We start from the raw sequence: 24462 nt of genomic DNA, 5'->3' as shown, positions 1-24462 counted from the left end.
GCGGAATGGAGCCTGTTCTGCCCTTGCACGGCCCTGCACACTCTTGTGCCCAATATATGCCCTCCCAGGCACAAACACACACAAAAACATGCAAAAAGACTCAATCTAGACCTTAAAACAGACTAAAAAATAGCACAAAAAATGGGCTCGTCACACTCACACACTTTTATCATGCATTGTCCTCAAGCATGTAAGTATGCCTTGCCCAAAAATAAGAAACAAAAGACAAAGAAAAAGAAAGACACCAATATAGACCAAAGAAATCAATATAATAAGAATCATGGGCGAAGAATCATACATGCATGCATACAGAGTTCAGATAGATTATGCGCTCAAGCGAGTCAGAAAATGCATTGGGCACAAGGGAGGTTCCTCACCAAACATTCATCTCTCTGTGTATATGGGCTCAGTGTATCGCTCGTGTTCTCTGACCTAAGCGTTCACCATAGGCTTGCATGCCTTTGCCTCTCAAAAATATCGGTCATAGGTCATCATCCTTAGGTCTTATTAGGGTTGTAATGTGGCTTTAGGCATAAGCGTAGGAAGATACAAGGGTGATGAACGGGTCGAGTACGGGATAACCGCACCCAAAATTCGGGTACCCGTACCCAAAATTTAGCATTTATGTTACCCGTACCTAAACCCAAACGGTATTCGGTTATCGGATAAATGGGACAGTTATATGAGTCAGTTAAAAAGGTAACCGAAATACCATTAATAAAATTTAACTATGTTAAATTGTAGCTATTTGGTATAACTTATTTGATTAATTCACCTTCATGATTCCTCGTGTGATGATGCGATGAACAAGTTAATGATTTCATTGAGTTAATGATTTAATGATGAACAAGTTAATGAACAAGTTAATGATTCCTCCACGTCAACAATAAATAGAGTTTTTTCTTGTCAGTGTCAAAAATCAGAAAAAAATCTAAGTTCATGTATTTGTGGGTAGGGCTGAGCATGAACCGAACCGGACCGAAAAAACCGACTGAACCGACCATTTTTGGTTCGGTTCGGTTTTGGTATTTCTGGGTCGGTTTTCGGTTCAGTTTTCAAAGTGAAAAACCGATGGGATATCGGTTCGGTTTCAGTTTTCTGTTTATGGTTCGGTTATAAACTTAACTGAACCGATGCATTAATATATTTTAATAAAATATATTATATATTATATATTTTATATCTTTTAGCCTAAATTTTGAAACCCTAGTTCTCCCCTACACCACCCGCCGCTCACTCATTCTGTTTCATTTCTATTCCCATTTCCAAATTCAAAAATTTTGAACCCTCCGCTTCCTCTCAGTTCTGCCACCACTCGCTTGATGTCGCGCAGCCGCGCCACCGCGCCAGTGACTCTCTAAACGCCCCCACCCTGGTGTTTCCTCCGCTGTTCCGCCACCTCCGACGATGAAGCACGAGCAGAGCGGCGGTGTCACGGCCCGCTACCCTTAATGACGATTTAGCCGGGATTATGACTTGGGATAAGAATTAATGAGTGGGAACGGATATGGACAAATACTTAACATTAAAGTATATGGAAATGTCACTCATAGATAAAATGCTAGGATCATATATGATTATTTGGATACTTATAAAACATACACATAAAGGAGAACTAATTAAGGTGGGTTACCCAATAACACGTGTCACAACTTTATAACATAGAGTTATCCTAATCAAAGTGTTTTGCAGCGGAAAACGTGTGAGATATACATATGAAGATGTATACTCAAGGTTACATTTCTTGAAATGTCAAAGGAACACCCGCTCAACACCATTCCATTCCATCAGCTGCTCAACCTGCACATTTAGAAATACATGCAGGGCTGAGTATAAAAATACTCAGTAGACAAATGCCCAAAATACATTCATGCATACATATATAAATTGAACTGCCATAATAGTAACACACAGGGATTTTGCTTAAATGACCTGCGCTTACTAAAACATTTCTTTCATTTTCATAAGATCGGCCGGCCGACCCATTTTCCTTCATATGATCCATATCTGTTCCTTTCTGTCACGCGCCGGGAAGGAGGCCTCCTTACCACGGACGCCAAGACCGGTCGCAAGCGACTCGCGGTCTCCATGAGTGTACACGTTAACCCTAGCTAGCGACCTTTGTCTAGCATAGGATCCCAATTGGATTTCCTTTAAAGTTGGCGAACCAACACAGATAGGATACATACGTAAAACATAAACATTTTTGGCAGTGAATCATTTCATAAACATTTCATTTTCATTTCATAAGAGTCATTTATCATTTGGGCATAATAATAAACTGAAATTAACAGTTAAAATCATCTCATGCATATATTCGTATAGGAGGCCTACGACACGCAGGGGATCTCTATATACGTATAGTAAAAGTAATGCCCACCTGGATAGGCAAAGCCTGAAGATCATACACATATAAACCTGTCTTGGAAAAGTAGCGCTAATCCTCCTGGTCATCACAAAGCCTACAAGAAATTCTATTCTTAATAGGTCTCGTGAAGCTAACTTAATATCTTGGGGAAAAATGCTTAACATTCTATGATTCATCACGCCGGGTTTCAAAATTTAATGAATAAATAATTGAAAACATTTCTCTTGAGTTAAGAACACCAACAATATTCTTACTCGTCTTTCTTTAATAATGGAATTATAATTAACCAATTAAATCATGATGCAATGCATGACTCATTTCATACTTAAACATATAATAAGTATTTACTTAAAATATGCACATAATAATAAGTTAAATATTATTATGCAAATTAAAATAATTAATCAAACTTAATAAGTCTAATTAATAAATATTGGGTAGCCCATTTAAAATAATAATGCAGTCCATCAAATGAAAAATCTGCACAATCCAAGTAATAAGGCCCAGCTGTTTTAATTAAATAAACTGAGCCCAAGTTACAAAATAAAAATCAACCCAACCAGTTAAAAAAAAAATTCGGCCCAACAGCCCAACACTCAAACCCTATACCCCTTCTTTCTCCCTTTTCTCGTCTCTCTGCCTCACAACGCACACACACATACCAGCTGCGCAGCAGCACCCCTCTTCCTCCTTCTCTCTTCCGGCGGACGACGGCAGCCACCGCCGGACACGCCGTCGCCCCTTAACTCTCCTCTCCCTCAACTGCTCCTCTCTCCCTCGACTGCTCCATCGTACCCGGCGACGAGCGCCGCCCGGAACACTTCTCCCTCGACTCCTGTCACTCCCGCCGCCTCCCTCTCAAAATCGACGGCCGCAGCAGCCGACAAGGCCTACCGCCGCCCCTCGAAACAGACCAGCGAACAGCAGCAGTTAGTTGCAGCCATCCCCTCATCTCCCCTCGTTTCTCCTCTCCCCTTCTCCGGACAGAACGACGGTGGAGCCGCCGCCGCCGAACCCTAGGCTCCCAAATCCGGTCTCCTCTCGCTCCAATTCTCGGCGACCATAGCAATAGCCATGGCTGCCGCTGATGACAAACGCTACAAGCCACCTGGAACCAGAGGTTCCCAATTCCGACCTTCCCTTTCTAAAATCCGACGACGACGGTCAGCAGCTTCACGCCACCACCGCCGTGCCCTAGCTACTGCCTCCATCTTCCCTTTGTTCGGTCCGACAACAGCTAATAGCCACCGCCGTTGCCGCCCTGACTCCCGACTCTCACATCCCTTCCTCGACAGACACTCTCCAAGCAGAGATACCCCACGAGTTCTATTCTTGTTTTAGTTATCAGTATTTTCATTTCATGCACATATCTTATGTTCTTATGGAGCAGTGATTGGTACACAAATAAACAAAACATAGGCAACAAAACTATCAGTTCTTATATCTCATTATCTGTATTCTCATTGTATGAAACATTTACATCTCGTTGTCTTTATTGTTATGTAAATTCAGTTATAGATGGACATATGAACAAACATAAAGCTGTATATGTGTGTGTTTACTGCTATGAATTGAAGAAAAACCTTGATAGGAAAGGCTGAGCTTTTTCTTGATGTTATGCCTGAGTGTTCTACTAGTTTGAGGAAGGGCTTTGAGTTGAGCCGTTGAAATCTGAAATGGTTCGATTGCTTGATTTGTGAGGAGAATGAATTGCTTTCTGTCTCAACTTGGCACAGCAAATAATTTGTATGAATTGAGTAAAGGAGAGCTTGGATATGGTATACTTATGGATGCAGAGGAGTTATGGAGCACTTGATTGCCTATGTTCATAGGTGTATGGCTTAAAGTTTAATTGGGGTTGCTTTAAAGTGGTGGTAGTAGGTGACAGCTTATTTTGAGGGAGGTAGGTGGTGTATGTTAGGTGAGGGAGTAGGTGGGAGTAGTTGGTGGTTGTAGGAGAGTATGGTCAAAAGTGGCTGGTGAAAAGACATTGAGTGTGAGTGAGTTGAATCATTGATTGGACAATTAAAATTTGTCAGGGTTGAATTATCGGGACTGTAAAAATCTTTCAAGGTTCGGTAAATAAATGGCTCATGTAAATAAAACTATATGAAATGCATATGAATTTAAATAACTCAATGAAATTAAATAACTCAAATTTTCAAAACTTTTGAAAATCATTTTTGTTGGAATTAAAATAAATTGTTTTTTATTTATTTGGCGTGAATCAATCTAATTCTAAGTTCAAAATAATTCTAAATTTAGCTAAGAAATAACGGGGTGTGACATCCCTCCCTCCTTATAAAAATTTCGTCCTCGAAATTGCATACTTGGGAAATCTAGTTTGGAGTACTAGACATTCACTATCAGTGCACCTACATAGCTTGATGCTTATCACATTTTCTAATCGTGAGAATGCTACGTCTCATGTCTCGAGAACTGTTGAGAAACGAACTCATTCTAATCATACTATGCTTGTCGTGATCAAAGAAGATCTTATTGGGACAGCTATATAGTACGAGTTTATACTTTGGGATGACTAAATTGACAATCACCGAGATCATAGTCATGTGGGCTGGCCAGACCCAGCACAACGAATCACTCAGTCAAATGGGAGCTTCGCCCCCAATCATGTCAACTTCTTATCTCTTATAAAGCTCTAAGTCAACTTCTAACTTAAAGCACTTACTTCTAAGTACTTCAATCATAAATCTTTGGTATTATATAGGTCCATTCTATGTCGTTCTAGCGGTGCTATCACGACTAACATTCGTAAGGCATTATTGGGTGGTTCTCAAACGATTTGTAAAAGAACTCATCATTCTAATCATATAGGTAGTGAACCTAAAATGATAACATAAAGCTTTCTCATCATTCATTCATACATATATTTGCTTTCTTTGAAATTTTGAGTCATATGGACATTAAATGTCCCTTTCATGAAAAACTTTGCTTATGCCGGAAAGATTCAAGGAATCTAACTCGACCATACATACATACATACATTGATTCGTTAAGGGCTCGGGTTGTCCCAAACATGAAATACATTCATTGAGTCGTTATGGGTTCGGGTAGTCCCAAACACGACAAAAAAAATCATTCACATAGCATCATAAACGTAAGGCGCACATTTTCTTTTTCTTGGAAACATTCATAACATCTAAAATACATATATGTATATTTTTGAAACTATTATCGTACCTTTGTTGCGGCAGTGTGATGGCGAGCTGAGGGCTACTGACATTCTTAGAAGTCTAGAGATACTATTCTAGACTCGACATCAAAAGCTTATGGTTATCAGAGTCATGAAAGAAAACTTATGCTCTGTCTCATATTCTATCTCCTTACTCAACTCTATATAAACTCTCCACCCATCTCAAATCCTTAAGTTCAAGGATAGGTTTCAAGAAAATCATGGTTCTAAGTCTCGATTTATCTCTCATATAAGGCTCGTCTAATCTCATTCAAACACATAGACAACACAATCACATAATGCACATAAGAATCACAATCAAACATCATTAAAACATGCTCTGTTTTTACACTGATTCAACTTCAAAATTTAATCTGTTTTGACTCCGACATCTCCTGGACTCGAGACTCATACTGGAAGAAATATCTTCAAGTCTAGTTTCATATAAAAAAAAACGTAGAGTCGAAAACTCCAAGTGGTTTGACAGATATGACATTTTTACCACGATCTACCATATTCGGCAGTTTTGAGCAATCGAAAACTTGGATTTTTGAAAAATAGTAAACGTTGTCAAACTGGGCTAAAATTTGGTGTATATCTAGATAACACAATAAGGTTAATACCATAAAAATTTGGAAAGCTAGATCACACAGGAAGCTACTGAAATGAATGACTCGTTCCCATGTTCTCTAAAATTCTCGGTAGTAATGTGCAGTTTAGGTTTTGCATTTGAAAGAAATATCAAACGAAGTCGGAAAGGCTTGAAATTTTACCAGGGTACTCAAGATTCATGTCGGGACTTGCTATAAAATTTTCAAAGCTATTAAACATCGACAAACCGTCGATCACACTAGGTCAATAGGCCTACGAAATTTCACCAAAATCTCATCTCGAACTCTTTAAATGTTCAAGATTATATACTTAACTGATTTCACACAATTAACACATAGATTTATTAATAACCCTAGTTTTTATTAAACTAAATCTTTTGAAAATATCACTAATCATGTATAACCTATTGATCAAATCATAGATCTAACATCCTAGGTTACCAATTAGCACAAATCAACACCATAAAACAAGATCACATATAAATACACATATATGTCATCTTCTTCCTCAAACTAACACTTTTCATTTTTTTACTTCTCAACCTCTAGCTTCAATCTCATCCATCATTAATTATCTAGATCATCTCATAAACTCAAATCCATCATCAATCATCATATAACTCAAGCCAATTTAAGAAAATAAACAACAAAATTTCGTAGGGTCTCAAGCCCCAAATTTTCGAAAGTTAAGAAAAACAAGGAGGTGAAGTTTTCATGCTTCAATCATCCATCTACACACATATATCTCAATATAGAGTCTAGATCCATAAGATTAGAACACTTACTCAAGTAAATCAAAGAGAAAAATAAAATCTTCTTTCCAACCTTCAAGCTTGTATCTCCACTAATCTTCTAGGTTTTACCAAGGAAATAGAGGTGTTTAGATCAATATCTTTGGAAGACTTGGGTGTAGAGATGATCTAAAAAAAAGCTTGGTGTTCTTCGATCATGGAGGATTAATGGAGGAAAGGAAGATTAGAGAGAGAAAAGGGTGAGGCCGTGAGTTAGGGAAGAAGTGAGAATAAAGAGAAAGTGTTTTGTTTAAAATCCTCCACTTGCTTCCAAACTTAGCCAACAAGTAAATGCTCAAGCTTACCCACTAAGCCTCTTGATTAAAACACACATGTCTAATTGATTATAATAATCAAGTGAGAGTGTAGTATTGTGTGGTGGAAAATAAACCATGTGCTAAGCCACAAGAATTAAATCATGGAAAACTAGTCACAATTAATGAAATGTCATAGCATAATTATTCATGTGACCAAATTAAAATAAATATAGCACTAATATTAGTGCACTCACTCAATTATAATATTCCTCATCATAGGAAAAATAATTTGAAAATATTTTGTTTGGAAAAAAAATTCCATAATCCGGCATTCTTTGATTTCTCGGTAAAAATAAACTGCACTTGCTTTGGAAACTTAATTAAAATTTCAAGTGCTATAATCCTCAAATAAAAATCATAATTACTTGCTCATATAAATACACTTAACTCACCAATTAAAACTTATGCACCGCATTTATAAAAATTTCTTTAACTAAGCACATTAAAACACATATATAACGATGAAATCACATCAGATAAATCAAACCAGTTTTATTATTAATGGATGCCGAACCCTAATTATTTAATAATTAAGCCCTTAATCAGGGATTAAAAGTCGGGGTATGACATACTATTGATGAAGAGTCGGTAAGTTCGTGAAGAAAATGTCATAAGACAAAGTCTAATTCTACGTGCCTAGGGTATATTTTAGTGTTTTAGGGTTCTAGCATCCATAAGTCGTTTTGATTAAAACAATCAAAAACCCACATAACATCGACTAACCACATAATATCACGTAACCACATAACAAACGAAATAAAAGAATTCAACATCCTTAAACTTAATATGACTTAGAAAGCTAAGAGCATAATATAAAACATTCCCAACCCAATCCTTGAAAAATAAATCACATAAACAATTAATCTCAAATATTAGCATTCTTGAAAAATAAAACTAAACTCGAGGTTTCTTTGTTGAAAAATTCTCAAAATTTCAATTTGAGCTCACATAGTACACAAGAATACAAATACATGATCATACGTTCTTAAGAAAAAAATCAACAATCGGCTTCCCCTTTTTATCATCATTTTCGGTCCTCTCATAAAATCTTAGGGGATGATTCGTTTCATCTCATATCGCATATATGAGCTCAATTATTCATCACATAGTCATATATGTTCACATCCAACACCTAACTCATCTCATATGAGAGACCTCATACAAACGCTCAAACTAAACTCGGGAAAAAATTACATTTCATTCAAAATTCTCAATTTAATCATGCCATAGTCCTTTATAAAATCCAATTAGCATATAGGCATCATTAATCCAAACATTGATCTCATAATTCAAAAATACCCAAATCCTAGTAAACTAAACTCAAGCAATTTCACATATAATCAACAATTAGCGAAATTAACCTTTAACTATCATTACTATCATGCTCAATATCAATTATCCTTAGCCAATTCAAATAATTAGCACATAAATCAAAAAGCCCTATTTTATATCTAACTAAACTTTTTGAAAATTTACAAACATGCATAAATCATTAATCCAACTTTAGATTAATCAAATTGAGTCATTTAATAGCACATATAAGACATCAATTCATCAAATCTCATCATCAATCAAAACTTCCCAAATTTTAGCAAACTAAACTCTTTGAAAATTCAAAATCCTTTCTAATCCTTTTAAAATCCATACTCATAAAGCCTTAACTCATACTCTATCTCATATTTTAATAAAGACAGTTTATCCAATCATACTTGACATGACTTAGAAGGTTTTAAATTGAAAGAACTTCTAAGCATGTTAAAACATTTTTCATTTGTGCGCACATGTCACACTCCCTTTCCGTTACTCGCTGTGATCCCGAACCTTTTAGCCACCGAGGAATCCATTACTCCCGCTTGCTTGGACTGAGGGCGTAACCCAGCCAAGTTCCCATTTGGGACCCAATGCTCCGGAACACATCCCGTCGAGCACCCTTATAACGCCTCATACATGATTAGTGCCCGAATGGAGATCAACCCACCGAGTCAGCTAATAGGTGTACACAATTCTCAAATAACATGTTAGGTCAAGAGAGAACCTCGATCGATTAACTTATGCGAGCCTTAAACAGAGCAGAGTGCACATAAACATTTTATTAACAGCCCGCTACCTCATTCCTAAGGCTCATCTACGGGGTATTCTATTTTCCAAAGACCAAAATGGTCAGTAACCCATTTCTTGTTACCTATCACATGCACAACACTTTCCTATGAATCTATCTTAAAACTATCATAGACCAATTAACTTAAGTCCTCGTACTCGAACACTATATTACGATCTTAGCTTGAACTCTGAATTTCTATCATAATGAGTGATCGATATCATTTATAGGACAAAGACTAATCTCAACTAATCACAATGAGACACAATTATACGAAGCCATAGTTTGGGTATTATACTACGTCGGTAGACTAACACTTCTTGGTCTTATCAAACAAGGGGATCTATTATGACAACTTACGTGTTGCAAGGCTCAAACTCAACACAACATCAAAGCAAAGTGTTGTAGAAATTGTTCAAGAGAATCAAAAGAATGACCAGAGGGTATGAAATGATTAACTACTAGGTCGAACAAAATGACCTCGAGTATGAACCCATCTGACTTTTCAACCGAAAGTTGAAACACATAGGTTTTCAACCCAAAAGACGTCTACTGAGATTTGGATCATGTGGACTGGCCAGGTCCAACATCATCACCTCCCAGTCACACGGGAAACATCGTCCCGAACTTGGAGAGCCATGAACATACTATACATAACAAAACATAAGCTCATTATGACAACTAAACTTATCTTAAGGTTCCCTATCCTATTGATCTCAAACCCCAAACCTCTCTTAAGACATATACACACAGACATACGTACACAGGCAAAACATACTATTCTTAAAATCTATCCTATAGCAAAAGTTGATTTGATATTCCATCGCACTTCCGTCGCACTTGAACATTTGAACGTAGAGACTATGGTTCAACCTTTGATGCAATGTTTACCTAGAATTCGTCGCGTATCGTCATTCTGTGTTTTTCCTTTACCTCATACATATCTTTTCATTCCTCTTTGTAGTTCAAAAGAATCATTGTTTTCTTGAGGGAACTGAAATATTCTAAGTTCTCTTTCATTCTTCTACATCATCACCTTAAGAATCTAGATTGTAGAGATATCCTACTAATCTAGTAGTCTATGTTCTTTTGAAATTGTGATCATGCAACTTATAGCAATCTATGTTCTCCGGGAAAACATATGTCAATTTTTCTATCATTCGTCTGATCATAACATCATAGACTACGAAAATATGCCATGAAAGGCAAAACATTCAACATTTCATCATAACATGCTCTTCACATAAACATATTCATGAAGCATTTTAGAACATTAACATCTTTAAAACGTTGAAACTGCAGTTACCTTCTTTCCTTGATTGAGCACGATGTAATGGAGTGTTGAGCGGTGCCATATGAACCCATGTAAGTCTAAAGAATCAAACTAGACTCGACTCTTTAGAATAAGGTTTCTAGGGCCAGAGCGAATGAACCGCTCTGATACCACTCTGTCACGGCCCGCTACCCTTAATGACGATTTAGCCGGGATTATGACTTGGGATAAGAATTAATGAGTGGGAACAGATATGGACAAATACTTAACATTAAAGTATATGGAAATGTCACTCATAGATAAAATGCTAGGATCATATATGATTATTTGGATACTTATAAAACATACACATAAAGGAGAACTAATTAAGGTGGGTTACCCAATAACACGTGTCACAACTTTATAACATAGAGTTATCCTAATCAAAGTGTTTTGCAGCGGAAAACGTGTGAGATATACATATGAAGATGTATACTCAAGGTTACATTTCTTGAAATGTCAAAGGAACACCCGCTCAACACCATTCCATTCCATCAGCTGCTCAACCTGCACATTTAGAAATACATGCAGGGCTGAGTATAAAAATACTCAGTGGACAAATGCCCAAAATACATTCATGCATACATATATAAATTGAACTGCCATAACAGTAACACACAGGGGTTTTTCTTAAATGACCTGCGCTTACTAAAACATTTCTTTCATTTTCATAAGATTGGCCGGCCGACCCATTTTCCTTCATATGATCCATATCTGTTCCTTTCTGTCACGCGCCGGGAAGGAGGCCTCCTTACCACGGACGCCAAGACCGGTCGCAAGCGACTCGCGGTCTCCATGAGTGTACACGTTAACCCTAGCTAGCGACCTTTGTCTAGCATAGGATCCCAATTGGATTTCCTTTAAAGTTGGCGAACCAACACAGATAGGATACATACGTAAAACATAAACATTTTTGGCAGTCAATCATTTCATAAACATTTCATTTCATTTCATAAACATTTCATTTTCATTTCATAAGAGTCATTTATCATTTGGGCATAATAATAAACTGAAATTAACAGTTAAAATCATCTCATGCATATATTCGTATAGGAGGCCTACGACACGCAGGGGATCTCTATATACGTATAGTAAAAGTAATGCCCACCTGGATAGGCAAAGCCTGAAGATCATACACATATAAACCTGTCTTGGAAAAGTAGCGCTAATCCTCCTGGTCATCACAAAGCCTACAAGAAATTCTATTCTTAATAGGTCTCGTGAAGCTAACTTAATATCTTGGGGAAAAATGCTTAACATTCTATGATTCATCACGCCGGGTTTCAAAATTTAATGAATAAATAATTGAAAACATTTCTCTTGAGTAAAGAACACCAACAATATTCTTACTCGTCTTTCTTTAATAATGGAATTATAATTAACCAATTAAATCATGATGCAATGCATGACTCATTTCATACTTAAACATATAATAAGTATTTACTTAAAATATGCACATAATAATAAGTTAAATATTATTATGCAAATTAAAATAATTAATCAAACTTAATAAGTCTAATTAATAAATATTGGGTAGCCCATTTAAAATAATAATGCAGTCCATCAAATGAAAAATCTGCACAATCCAAGTAATAAGGCTCAGCTGTTTTAATTAAATAAACTGAGCCCAAGTTACAAAATAAAAATCAGCCCAACCAGTTAAAAAAAATTCGGCCCAACAGCCCAACACTCAAACCCTATACCCCTTCTTTCTCCCTTTTCACGTCTCTCTGCCTCACAACGCACACACACATACCAGCTGCGCAGCAGCACCCCTCTTCCTCATTCTCTCTTCCGGCGGACGACGGCAGCCACCGCCGGACACGCCGTCGCCCCTTAACTCTCCTCTCCCTCAACTGCTCCTCTCTCCCTCGACTGCTCCATCGTGCCCGGCGACGAGCGCCGCCCGGAACACTTCTCCCTCGACTCCTGTCACTCCCGCCGCCTCTCTCTCAAAATCGGCGGCCGCAGCAGCCGACAAGGCCTACCGCCGCCGCCTGACGTCCCTCGAAATAGACCAGCGAACAGCAGCAGTTAGTTGCAGCCATCCCCTCATCTCCCCTCGTTTCTTCTCTCCCCTTCTCCGGATAGAACGACGGTGGAGCCGCCGCCGCCGAACCCTAGGCTCCCAAATCCGGTCTCCTCTCGCTCCAATTCTCGGCGACCATAGCAATAGCCATGGCTGCCACCGATGACAAACGCTACAAGCCACCTGGAACCAAAGGTTCCCAATTCCGACCTTTCCTTTCTAAAATCCGGCGACGACGGTCAGCAGCTTCACGCCACCACCGCCGTGCCCTAGCTACTACCTCCATCTTCCCTTTGTTCGGTCCGACAGCAGCTAATAGCCACCGCCGTTGCCGCCCTGACTCCCGACTCTCACATCTCTTCCTCGACAGACACTCTCCAAGCAGAGATACCCCACGAGTTCTATTCTTGTTTTAGTTATCAGTATTTTCATTTCATGCACATGTCTTATGTTCTTATGGAGCAGTGATTGGTACACAAATAAACAAAACATAGGCAACAAAACTATCAGTTCTTATCTCTCATTATCTGTATTCTCATTGTATGAAACATTTACATCTCGTTGTCTTTATTGTTATGTAAACTCAATTATAGATGGACATATGAACAAACATAAAGCTGTATATGTGTGTGTTTACTGCTATGAATTGAAGAAAAACCTTGATAGGAAAGGCTGAGCTTTTTCTTGATGTTATGCCTGAGTGTTCTACTAGTTTGAGGAAGGGCTTTGAGTTGAGCCGTTGAAATCTGAAATTGTTCGATTGCTTGATTTGTGAGGAGAATGAATTGCTTTCTGTCTCAACTTGGCACAGCAAATAATTTGTATGAATTGAGTAAAAGAGAGCTTGGATATGGTATACTTATGGATGCAGAGGAGTTATGGAGCACTTGATTGCCTTTGTTCATAGGTGTATGGCTTAAAGTTTAATTGGGGTTGCTTTAAAGTGGTGGTAGTAGGTGACAGCTTATTTTGAGGGAGGTAGGTGGTGTATGTTAGGTGAGGTAGTAGGTGGGAGTAGTTGGTGGTTGTAGGAGAGTATGTTCAAAAGTGGCTGGTGAAAAGACATTGAGTGTGAGTGAGTTGAATCATTGATTGGACAACTAAAATTTGTCAGGGTTGAATTATCGGGACTGTAAAAATCTTTCAAGGTTCGGTAAATAAATGGCTCATGTAAATAAAACTATATGAAATGCATATGAATTTAAATAACTCAATGAAATTAAATAACTCAAATTTTCAAAACTTTTGAAAATCATTTTTGTTGGAATTAAAATAAATTGTTTTTTATTTATTTGGCGTGAATCAATCTAATTCTAAGTTCAAAATAATTCTAAATTTAGCTAAGAAATAACGGGGTGTTACAGGCAGCGCCCGACTTTTCCTCCGCGGTTCCGCTGCTTCTCCTCCAACACGAGAAACGTGCAGACCCCACTGCCCGCGTCTCCTCCGCCGACTGCCGGTGAAGCAGACCGCCTCCCCCGACTTCTCCATTCTTCCCTCCTCCGAACGGTTCGGTTCGGTTTTGAACCGAAACCGATCGGTTTTTAGCGGTTCGGTTTTGGTCGGTTTTCGTACTTCAGTCAGTTTGGTTCGGTTCTCATTCTTCCAGGGTCGGTTCGGTTTCGATTTTTTCAAAATGCATCGGTTCGGTTCGGTTTTGAACCGATGCTCACCCCTATTTGTGGGCATAAAATAAAAGTTATGTTAAATTTCAGAAAATATAAAAAGTTTGTGTATTTATAGGCTAATAACCCTTAATATTTTAATAGAGTTTAATAGTTTATTATTGATTATTCTATTATACTTTGACTATTCATAATTTTATTTAATTATTAGTTTTTAAATTGATACATTTCATTTCACATAAATGTGTAGTTATATTATAAATATCATACTCCCTCCGTCCGCCAAAAGTATTCCACAATTACTATATTTGATGTCCGCATGCAAAAAGTATTCCACTTTCCTTTTTAAGTTATGGTCCCACCATCCATCTTTATATTTTATCCTTACAAGCACTCTTTATTTACAAAAAACACACCCCAAATTCAATCTCAACCACACATCTCACAAAGTGGTGGGACCTTTCTCCACTATATCAACATCATCTCCAATTTTATTAAACTCCGTGCCCAGCCAAAGTGGAATACTTTTGGCGGACGGAGGGATTATTAAATATATTTATATTAATAAATTTATGTCGCAGCCCGATCCCGACGCTAGTGCTAGCGGGGTACGAGTATCGATACGACTATTTTAAAAGAATAAAAGTCAAGAAGAATAGGTTGAACATCAAGCGGAAGCTCACATGAAAAAGTGTTAAGGAAATCATCTTAAATCAACCCTAGGGGTATAAATGTCAACATCGTCATAACTCCATAAATATCAGGAATTTCAAGAACAAAAACAAAACGGGTATAACTCATTTTTCATAAGGAATCATAATATACAGAGTATCGCAGCAAAAGGCGAATTGATTATATGTATGAAGATATATAACCGCGAGTAAATTGCTTGATTCAAAATCAAAGTAACTCCACATCAAGACTTTATCGCTAAAAAGAAAATACGATAAAGTAAATACATCATCTAACAATCCCCCACCAGCACCAGACCAATCTCGCTCCTTGCTTAGCCTGCACATTTAGAAATACATGCAGGGCGTGAGTACATAATACTCAGTGGGCAAACGCCGAAAAACAAGAAAGGTGCTCTTAGAGCTATAGGTTTGAAACTTGCCACATCTCAGCAATACACAGGAATAAATTTAGCGTAAATGAACCTGTGTAAGCAGTTTTAATAAACATCATAAAGAAATGAATGAATGACAGCTGTCAAAGATCTCAACATGCATGTACCACATCTACAACTCATCATCATCAAAGGTACTGAGAAGTAGGCCTCCCTCTCAAGTACCGTGACCGGCCGACCCGAAGACGGCTCACAGTCACCTCTGTGCACAAAATCCCGCTTGTGGCAGGATCGAATTCGTCTCATCAGTAGAGGGTAACATACAAGCTCAACATCAAAAATTGGCAAGTCAAACAGTTCTTAAACATCATTTATCTCAAAGCATTTGATAAACTCATAACATCATCAAATCATTTTAGAAAGCTCAAATGATATACGTATACTCAAAATATTGCCCACCTGTAGTCCTTCGCTAATTTCGGAAAGAAAACAGGCGACTTACTTCTTCGTCTCGCTCGGCCTTCATAAATCATCATCATCATCATTGAAGGTTCATGTGATAAAACAAACCTTAGTCAGAAACTTATTTACTATAACGAATCTCATCTCAAACTATAACTTCTCACTCAACGTCTATTTATCCAATAAAACTCAATCCCTAGGTATACTTAACTTCTAAGGATTTACACGCCCTTCTCTCGACTTAACTCTCAACTCGGATCAAACTCATAGCAATCAAGCACATAAACAAGCATAAACACTTAAGCATATGAAAATCACACATAGACAAGTCAAAAACAAACTTCACTCTGCACTGACTCAACTTCAAAACCTCACCAGACTCGGCACAGAACTCCCCTGGAGTCGTAACCTATACCAAAAGAAACCTCTTTGAGTATAGTTTCATTTAAAAAAAAGTAGGATAAACAAATACAATTATTTTAGGAGATATAACCGGTTTACTACAGTCTACCATATTCGGCAGTTTTTGGCAATCGAAAAGTTTGATTTTTGAAAAATAGTAAACGTTGTCAAAAAGGTCTGAAATTTGGTGGGTATATAGATAAGACACTCATATCTTAAAAATAAAAATTTTGGTTCCAAAACGTTAAGGAAAGATACTGGAAAAGGTGCCTCTATTGGCTACTCACCGAACATTTCGGCAGAATGTAGCAGTTTTGGTTATTCATTTTATAAAAATAGTAAACGAAGTCCAAATGACTTGAAATTTTACCGGTGTGCTCAAGACTCTCAAATATACTTATCATAAAATATTTATGGTGTTTGGGTATCAAAAACCCCTCGAAATCAGTAGGTCAGTGCATCATGAAAAATAACTCCGAACTCAGTCACACAAGCAAACATGCTCAACTCAACATTCCTTCAAGGAAAACTCATCAAAGCTCATTTTAAACACTTATAGCACTCAAAAACATTCAAGTACAACATAATACTCATCATACTCAATCTCGACTCTCCTCTTACATCATAAACTCAAATCTCAAGGAAAACGTTTCAACGAACGCATCAATTCAATTCTCTTTTCATTTTCATGCTCAAAATTACTCAATCATTCATAAATGACCTCATAAATCATATAACTCATTATACACATATAGATTTCCTTTAATCATACAAACTAAACTAAGTCCAAATTTTACTTAGCCAACAAAAGACTTAATCAAACATAAATAGACACTAATTACATGCTCAATTACATATATCCTAAACCAAAATCACTTAAATAACACATAGGCAAAAAGTCCTAATTTTTATTAAACTAAACTATTTGAAATTTTATAAACACTCATGAATCTTTAATCTAATCATAGATCTATCAATTTTAACCATTTAAACTCACATATAAACCATCAATTTACAATTTAGGGCATAGATACACATATCCCTAATTTTATTAAACTAACTCACCTCAAATTCATCAATTAACATCATATACTCAATCTACTCCATCAATCATCATCATAAACATCTCATAGACTCATTTTCATCATCAATTCATCACTTAACACATCAACTCACAAATTCCCAAATTTTGGGTAAACTAAACTCATCCAACTTTCACATCTCAAGGCATAGCCTTTCACAACACACATCAATAATCTCCAAACATCACATAGATCTCATTTTTCACCCCAATTCAAGGAAAGAACAAGAAAAATTTTTGAAGGGTAAAACCCCAAAATTTTCGAAAATTACAAAATAAAGGGAAGGGGTGATTTCATGCTTCAATCTTCCATATATGCTCACATTCAACATCATACAAGTTAGATATATGAATATAATGATCACTTACCCAAGCTTACACCAAAATCCAACTTTCTCTTTCTAGCTTTGAAATCAATCTCCAAAGATCTTCTTGAATTCAATGAGATAGAAGGTGTTTGAGTAAGGTTTAGGGGTGGATTTGTGTGTTTGGTGTGATTTTAGGAAGCTCCGAAGGTCTCCAACAATAGTGTTAATGGAGGAAAGAGAGAGATGAGGGAGAGAGAGAGTGTCGATTGTGAGGGGTGAGGAAGAGAGAGAGAAATTCTCAAGATTGGTTTTGATTTGCAAATCTTAGAGAATATTAAGCATTTAATGCATTGCCTCCCTAATCTCTACACCTCTAATTAATGCTCAATTAAAGCTCCTAATCCACTTGGCAAATTAGTATTTAGGCACATGTTTAAGAAATTAAAATAATCATGTGTGAGAGTAGTAATTGAATAATGATATTAATAATCATGATAATGTTACTCAATAATAAAATGCATAGCATAATTATTCATGTGACCAAAATAAAATAATTATAGCACTAAAATTAGTGCACTCTCTCAATTATAATGTTCCTCATCATAGGAAAAATAATTTAAAAATATTATGCTAGGAAAAATTTCCATAAACCGGCATCATTCGATTTCTCGGTAAAAATAAACCGCACTTGCTTTGGAAACTTAATTAAAATTCCAAGCGCTAAGGTTCTCAAATAAAAAAAATCATAATAGCATGCTCATAATGGCATACGTAACAAAAATCATATAATCAATCAGTCACGTAATTTCACATAACATCACATCAAAGCAGTCGGCAAACACAGACAAACTAGACGTCTCTCTGACCGACTCTTTTCATCAAGGTTCTCACTCTTTCTTTCTCGACTCTATTCCCAACTCATTATTCTTATTTTCTTAATAGGACAGTCAATCGCTGATAACTCGGTATCCGTAACTCTATTCCCAGTAGTCGGAAATAAAATAAAATCTCAACTCAATTCAATCAACATCTCTGACTCAACTCAATTCTCAAATCTCATCACTCTAACTCCATCATTGGTTTGTCCACTCGTAACTCTATTTAAAAGACAATCTGTCTTATCTGCTCATAAAAAAAAGTAGTCTCGCATCTCGACATCTCAGTACTCTCAATAGTGTTAAGACAATATCTCACAACATAAGGAAAAGTACGGGGTGTTACTATTTATATTTTATAATTTTAAAATTAATTAAATCGGTTAAACGAGTATACCCAATCGGTTATCGGGTATACTCGATAACCAAAAAATCTCAATACTCATACCCATAACCGTACCATTTAGCCAAATATCGGGTATCGGTTACCCAATAACCGACGGGTTTCGGTTCGGTTCGGATATAACCAATACCCAATATCTAAATAAGCAGCCCTAGGAAGATATTTGGCTCTGGGCTAAAGTCAAATGAATCTAGCTTAGGGCACATCTACCCTTCCCTTTCTTGCATCAGACTATGTCCAATTCTTACAGGCCTAAGCACAAAACAACAATTTGGACTCATTTTTTTTTTCTAGTCCTTATTTTCTTTTTTTTTTCACTACAGAGGCAAAATGAAATTTGTGATAAGGCACAACCTCTCCCCATTCATTCCTACTAATTTCCCTTCCCTTTGACTTCTTATTTGACCTAATTCATTTGACATTTCATCTGGTCAAAATTAAAGTGATTTTTCAAAGAAAACGATCAGGCTCAAAGGGGTTGTAGAAATGATAAGATGTAGGTTTTTGCATTTGGGCACGAGGATTAAGTGAAAGAAATTTCCTAAGTCATCTAAGTTCCACAAATCGATTCAATGAGGCCTTGGCAAGAATACATGCAAGTTTTAGTTTCACTCAAATTCAGAGAACAAAATTCACACAGAAATGAAAGGCATACGTATGAACATATTTAGCATGATAAGTTTAAACTTCACAGGATGTGTGCCCAAACATAATTAATCCGTCATACTCACTATCCCAAGACATGCTCAAATCTAACACTCAAATATACAGCACGTAATCATCATGCCCAGAACTCAAATCACACTTCATGCTTAGTCAGACTCGGACAAACAATCAAATTAAAAATGGGACAACGTAGAGGCCCTCACACTCACACACTTTGGCCAAAGCTAAGTGCTTGAGTATGAGGGTCCCAAATCGAGGACATCCCATAACCTCGACTGGTGCCTTCCCAATCACACACTTTCCTTTGGGCAAAGGGTGTGAATAGGAAGGCAAAGACACGACACAAAAATAAAAGAAAGAAAGAAAAAAACAAACAGGACAATCTCCCTTCCCACTCACACACTTTGCCTTAGGCAAAGTGGCAAGCCAAAGTAGGGAGGGGAAAACAGACGACACACACACAAAACACACACAAAGACAAAAACAAAAACACACAAAAATGAAAAAAAAAAAAAAAAAACTAAGGGGGACAAAAATTAGGAGAATCCAGGGTACCTGAATCTGGTGTGCTCCATGTTGACACGCTGGGCATCTCTGCTCTCCGTCATGATCTCTAGAATTTTCCCTAGAATCCTCGCAACTCCTGACTCGCGTGGTTCTGGGGTGGCACTACGGTGGGAACTTCCTGTAGGCTGGGGTGTTGATCTCGGGTTGGCAAGTGGGACAGGTAGCTCTTGCTCTGGTGAATCCTGCATGCGCAGCCTCCCTGTTCCATCCGGGCAGATGCTGGACATCTTGTGCAGGGTAGGCATATCGAAGGTCTCTTCTAGCATTTTGGGCAGAGTGATTTCTCCTTCGGCCAGCGCCATTGACGAGCCCAAGTTTTGTGCTATTTTTCCTTTTTATGTATAGGTCTAGATCGAGTCTTTGTGTGTGTTTTTTGTGTGTTTTGGTGTCTGGGAGGACACTTGTTTAGTAGGGACTCGTGGATGCTATTATGGGCAATATGGAGCAAATTCGACAAGAGAGGGAAGGCACCTCAATGATCAAATCTAACGGAGCCTACAGGTTGGATGCAATCCAAAGTTCAAGAGTCACATTTGCTGACCTGCTGGGTATGATATTGATTGAGTAGGTAGTACCGCTCAGAGGAGGAGTTTTATTGCGTTCTGGGCAGCTAGAGCTATTTTTGGGAGAGAGTGTGTGTTGCAGCTAAGGCTTTTGCCGCTGATAAAGATGTTAGCCTGACTTACGCTCAGAAATCAGCATCCACCACGAGAGGCATCGAGGGCATGAGGAAGGCAGGAAAGGTGAGTAGGAGAGCAATACATCAGGACCAGGCATCCAGGGCTAGATACTGACGTGGCAGATCCGGTGCATGAAGAAGATGTGCGGGAATATTTCTTTTCCCATGCACTAAGGATATACGGATGAAAACTTGAAGATATGCACGGATTGGATGGTGGAGTTTTATCAAAGGTAGAGTCCTTTCACTTGTGGTTTGGAAAATAAGTTCCTACGTCCACGGCCAGCTGATCAAACTGACAATCACTCTGTACTTATGCTTACGGGTGCACAGCAAACCTTAAACCGAAATAGGGTTTCAGTGCCAATACACTGAATTGGACTTCTCGTCTCCTTCTCAGCTCGCAGTTGCAAAGACAACACACGTCTTGCTTGCGGGTGCTAAGAGCTCTTGAGTTCAGAAAACAGTCTAGAACTCTCTCTCTCTCAAACTCTCTTTTCGCTCTTTTGAAAAGGGTTCAAATACCAACTGGATTACAGAGAACAAGCTCTCTGTAATCGAAACTTAGACTAGGTGTTTATAATGTAATTGCCTAAGGATGTAAGATAATTTAGGTAATCAGTAAACTGGTTTGGACTTTGAATATTCTCTTCTTCGATTCAAACTTTGGTAAGTAGTGAATAAGCTGAGTCGCAAATTTGGTAGAGCTTCATCTTAAATGTTTGAATCGGTGAAGATTGAAGATGATCCTTGAGCTCTATTTATAGGCGAAGTCTTGAATAGATCCATTGGTGAGATCGTCTTCAAGAATTCGGCCGTTGTGAAATAGATTTGAATCTTCGGCTGAGGCTTCAATCTTCGAGGCTCCTGATAGGTTGAGGATTGGGCGTGTCACGACCGCACTTGCTAAGGATAGCAAATTCGGGGAAAACGCGACTAGGGGAGGGGAATTAGGAGCGGGATTAGAAAAGGGGCATGTTTAGCTTTCTTGATGACTTGACTTGTATAAGGGAAACAATTGAAATTCTCTAGAATTTAACGAAGGCCAAAAGGAGACCGTACATAATATTATTCAAAAGGGGTACTCAACGAGTTTGAGTACATTGTTAAATAATACATATTGTTTTGACAGATAACATAATGTCTTTAGCAAAATCAGTGTTCGCAGCGGAATAACAATTTGAGTATATGTATGAAGACATATACTCTACTCTGAGGTACTCATCCTAGATTGACAGAAGCTCCGCTTGCACACTACATCCTCGATCACAGCTCAACCTGCACATTTAAAAATACATGCAGGGCTAAGTACGGGAGTACTTAGTGGACACTTGCCGAAATTTACATACATGCATAATATTTTATTGTCAAGCCTTTCAACAGTAGTAAGATACGAGAGTTTTCCTTTAAAGACTCGTATTTACCAAAAAATAATATCATTTCTTTCATTAATAACCCGCACAAGCATTTTATATCATTAATCACCATATCAGTAACTCGTGCCGAGAGGGAGGCCTCCCTCTACGGACACTATGATCGGCCAACCCGCTAGATGACTCACGATCACAAGGGTGTACACTAATTCCGAAGGGATTTGCGGTCCCATCCAGAATCCGAATTCGATTAATATCAGATAGGCAATTAATAATAAAACATAAAGCATTTAGGCATTGACAATATCATTTAAATTCATAAGCATAAAGTCTTAGCAATTCTAATATATGGTTTTAGTTTATACGTAGAAAGCCCACCTGGTAGTAGAGACTCACGACTAAGCCTTAAACTCTTGTGCTTGACCTTTAATACGAGAAAATAAAACAAGATTTTAATTCGAGGAAAATCTCAAATAAATGAGGATGCGTAATGTAATTATGCATGGCTCATATTCCTTTTTATTAAATTATTCTGAGATAATAAATCGAGAAATTTCTAATAATAATCCAACTATAGGATTAAAGCTCGTTTCATGGGGTTGGATTATAAATCTTAATAATCTACTCATCTTGAATTAGTCTAACTCACTTACCAACTAATAATTAGTAAGTATTAAAATTAATCACTAATTAAAATATAATTAGGATTAATAATGGGGCCTAATTTAATAACTCTTATTGGGCTTAAAATAAAATAATTCACATTAGGCTTAAATAACTAAAAGTAGGGGCGTAAATAATATAAATTGAAGCCCATTTTTAAAAATAAAAGAAGCCCAAAGGAAAATAAGAAGAGAGGCCCAAAATCCTCCCCTCCTTCAACATAATCAGTCTCTCTCTCTCTCGTTCAACTCTAAAAATCTGACCCCTCTCTCTCTCCTAAATTCTCACACAGATCGGCTCTTCATTTTTTCTTTTTTTTTTTCGGTCATTCGGCTACCGGCCGGCGTCGTCTCCCACTGCCCAGCTCCGGCGTTCTCCTTCCTCTGCTGACTCTCTCCGACAGTATGCGCTCGAGATCACAGGGCGAGCCCTAGTCCTCCGGGAGTCCTCGCTGCTGCCGCTGCAATCTGGCCGTTCCAGCCGCCGGCGAGGCCGGCGTTGCTCCGGACCCCAACGCCGGTCTGCTCCCTCGTCTCCTCTCTCTCGATTCGAAGCATCGGTGGAGAGCCCGAGCCCTAGTTCATCTCCTTCTAGAAAATCCCGCCGTGGCCGTGGGTTCTGTAAATCCGGCGACTCACCACCGTCGTCTCTGAGAATCCGGTTAGTGGTCGTTGCTCGGAAACCTGAAATCGGTCTGTCTTCTCGACCTCTGCTCTGGCGTCTTGCTCCTCGGCTCTGGCAACGAGCTCAGCCCTCAACATCTCTCTCACTCTCGACTTAACAGATCGTGGAGCACCAAGGCGAGCTTCTCGCCTGAAACCTGCTGCCAAACACCGAGCGCCGCTGCTGTAGGGAGGCCGGCGAACAGTCGGGGTCTCGATCCGATGCGATTAGCTCGGGCGATCCTGGCTGTTGTCGTCTCTGAAATTAGTGAGGCCATCGCCGCTCCCTGCTCTGACGCACACGTTTGTGCCGACACGACGAAGGCAAGGGTCGAGCCCTGACCTCTCGGCTCTGTTGCTGCTGTTCGGTTAATGGCGAGCCGGGGAGTCCGCCATTTCTAGTTTTTCTCCGAGTTCTGAAGCCGGTGAGAGCTCCATCATCGCGTCGTCCTCCCCAACGCCCCTGTCACTCCGAAATCTGGAGATAGCCGCTGCCTTCGCCGTTGCTGAAAATGGAGGACCAGCGAGCTTCGTCGCGCCGCTGTCATTGGGAAACCGGTGAACGCCTGCTGCTTCACCCGCGAGTCGCCGCCCACTCGTCGTCTCTCGGCCCGACTGAACAGGGCCGCGTCCCTCGTTGTCTAAAAGCTAAGTTCTTCAAGTTTCGTTCCCCTCTTATTCTACGAATTATAGGTGTTGTTGTGCTAAGTAAAAGGCCATGATTTTTAAGCCTAAATCGTGTATGGTTACATGCTGTTGGTTATACATAGAAGTGAACATGCTGTTGTTTTTTTAATAAGTAAGAAGTGAGACGATAAGGCTATGTGTGTAAGTCATAGTGTGTTTGATTCTATAGAAGTAACTAGTTATGCTACTCCCTTCGTATGATGCATTTCAATCTAATGAATATG

The 24462-nt window shown here is 38.4% G+C and overlaps 3 long non-coding RNA genes across 3 annotated transcripts; all 3 read right to left on the bottom strand.

Annotated features, from left to right (window-relative positions):
- Positions 1-1533: 1533 nt before the first annotated feature.
- On the bottom strand, positions 1534-7525 carry LOC131004408 (uncharacterized). Its single transcript, XR_009095000.1, has 3 exons — positions 6958-7525; positions 2381-2462; positions 1534-1800 (listed from the first exon to the last, which is right to left on the bottom strand). It is a non-coding gene; the product is annotated as an uncharacterized LOC131004408 (long non-coding RNA).
- A 3419-nt stretch (positions 7526-10944) lies between these two features.
- Positions 10945-11790, bottom strand: LOC131004407 (uncharacterized). Its single transcript, XR_009094999.1, has 2 exons — positions 11330-11790; positions 10945-11197 (listed from the first exon to the last, which is right to left on the bottom strand). It is a non-coding gene; the product is annotated as an uncharacterized LOC131004407 (long non-coding RNA).
- Positions 11791-15122: 3332 nt separating this feature from the next.
- Positions 15123-17976, bottom strand: LOC131004406 (uncharacterized). The gene is made up of 3 exons (XR_009094998.1): positions 17725-17976; positions 15870-15930; positions 15123-15355 (listed from the first exon to the last, which is right to left on the bottom strand). It is a non-coding gene; the product is annotated as an uncharacterized LOC131004406 (long non-coding RNA).
- Positions 17977-24462: the final 6486 nt, after the last annotated feature.

This window comes from Salvia miltiorrhiza, unplaced genomic scaffold, assembly GCF_028751815.1.
Source record: "Salvia miltiorrhiza cultivar Shanhuang (shh) unplaced genomic scaffold, IMPLAD_Smil_shh original_scaffold_392, whole genome shotgun sequence".
NCBI classification, from domain to species: Eukaryota; Viridiplantae; Streptophyta; class Magnoliopsida; order Lamiales; family Lamiaceae; genus Salvia; species Salvia miltiorrhiza.
This window is presented reverse-complemented; position numbering and strand designations above follow the sequence as displayed.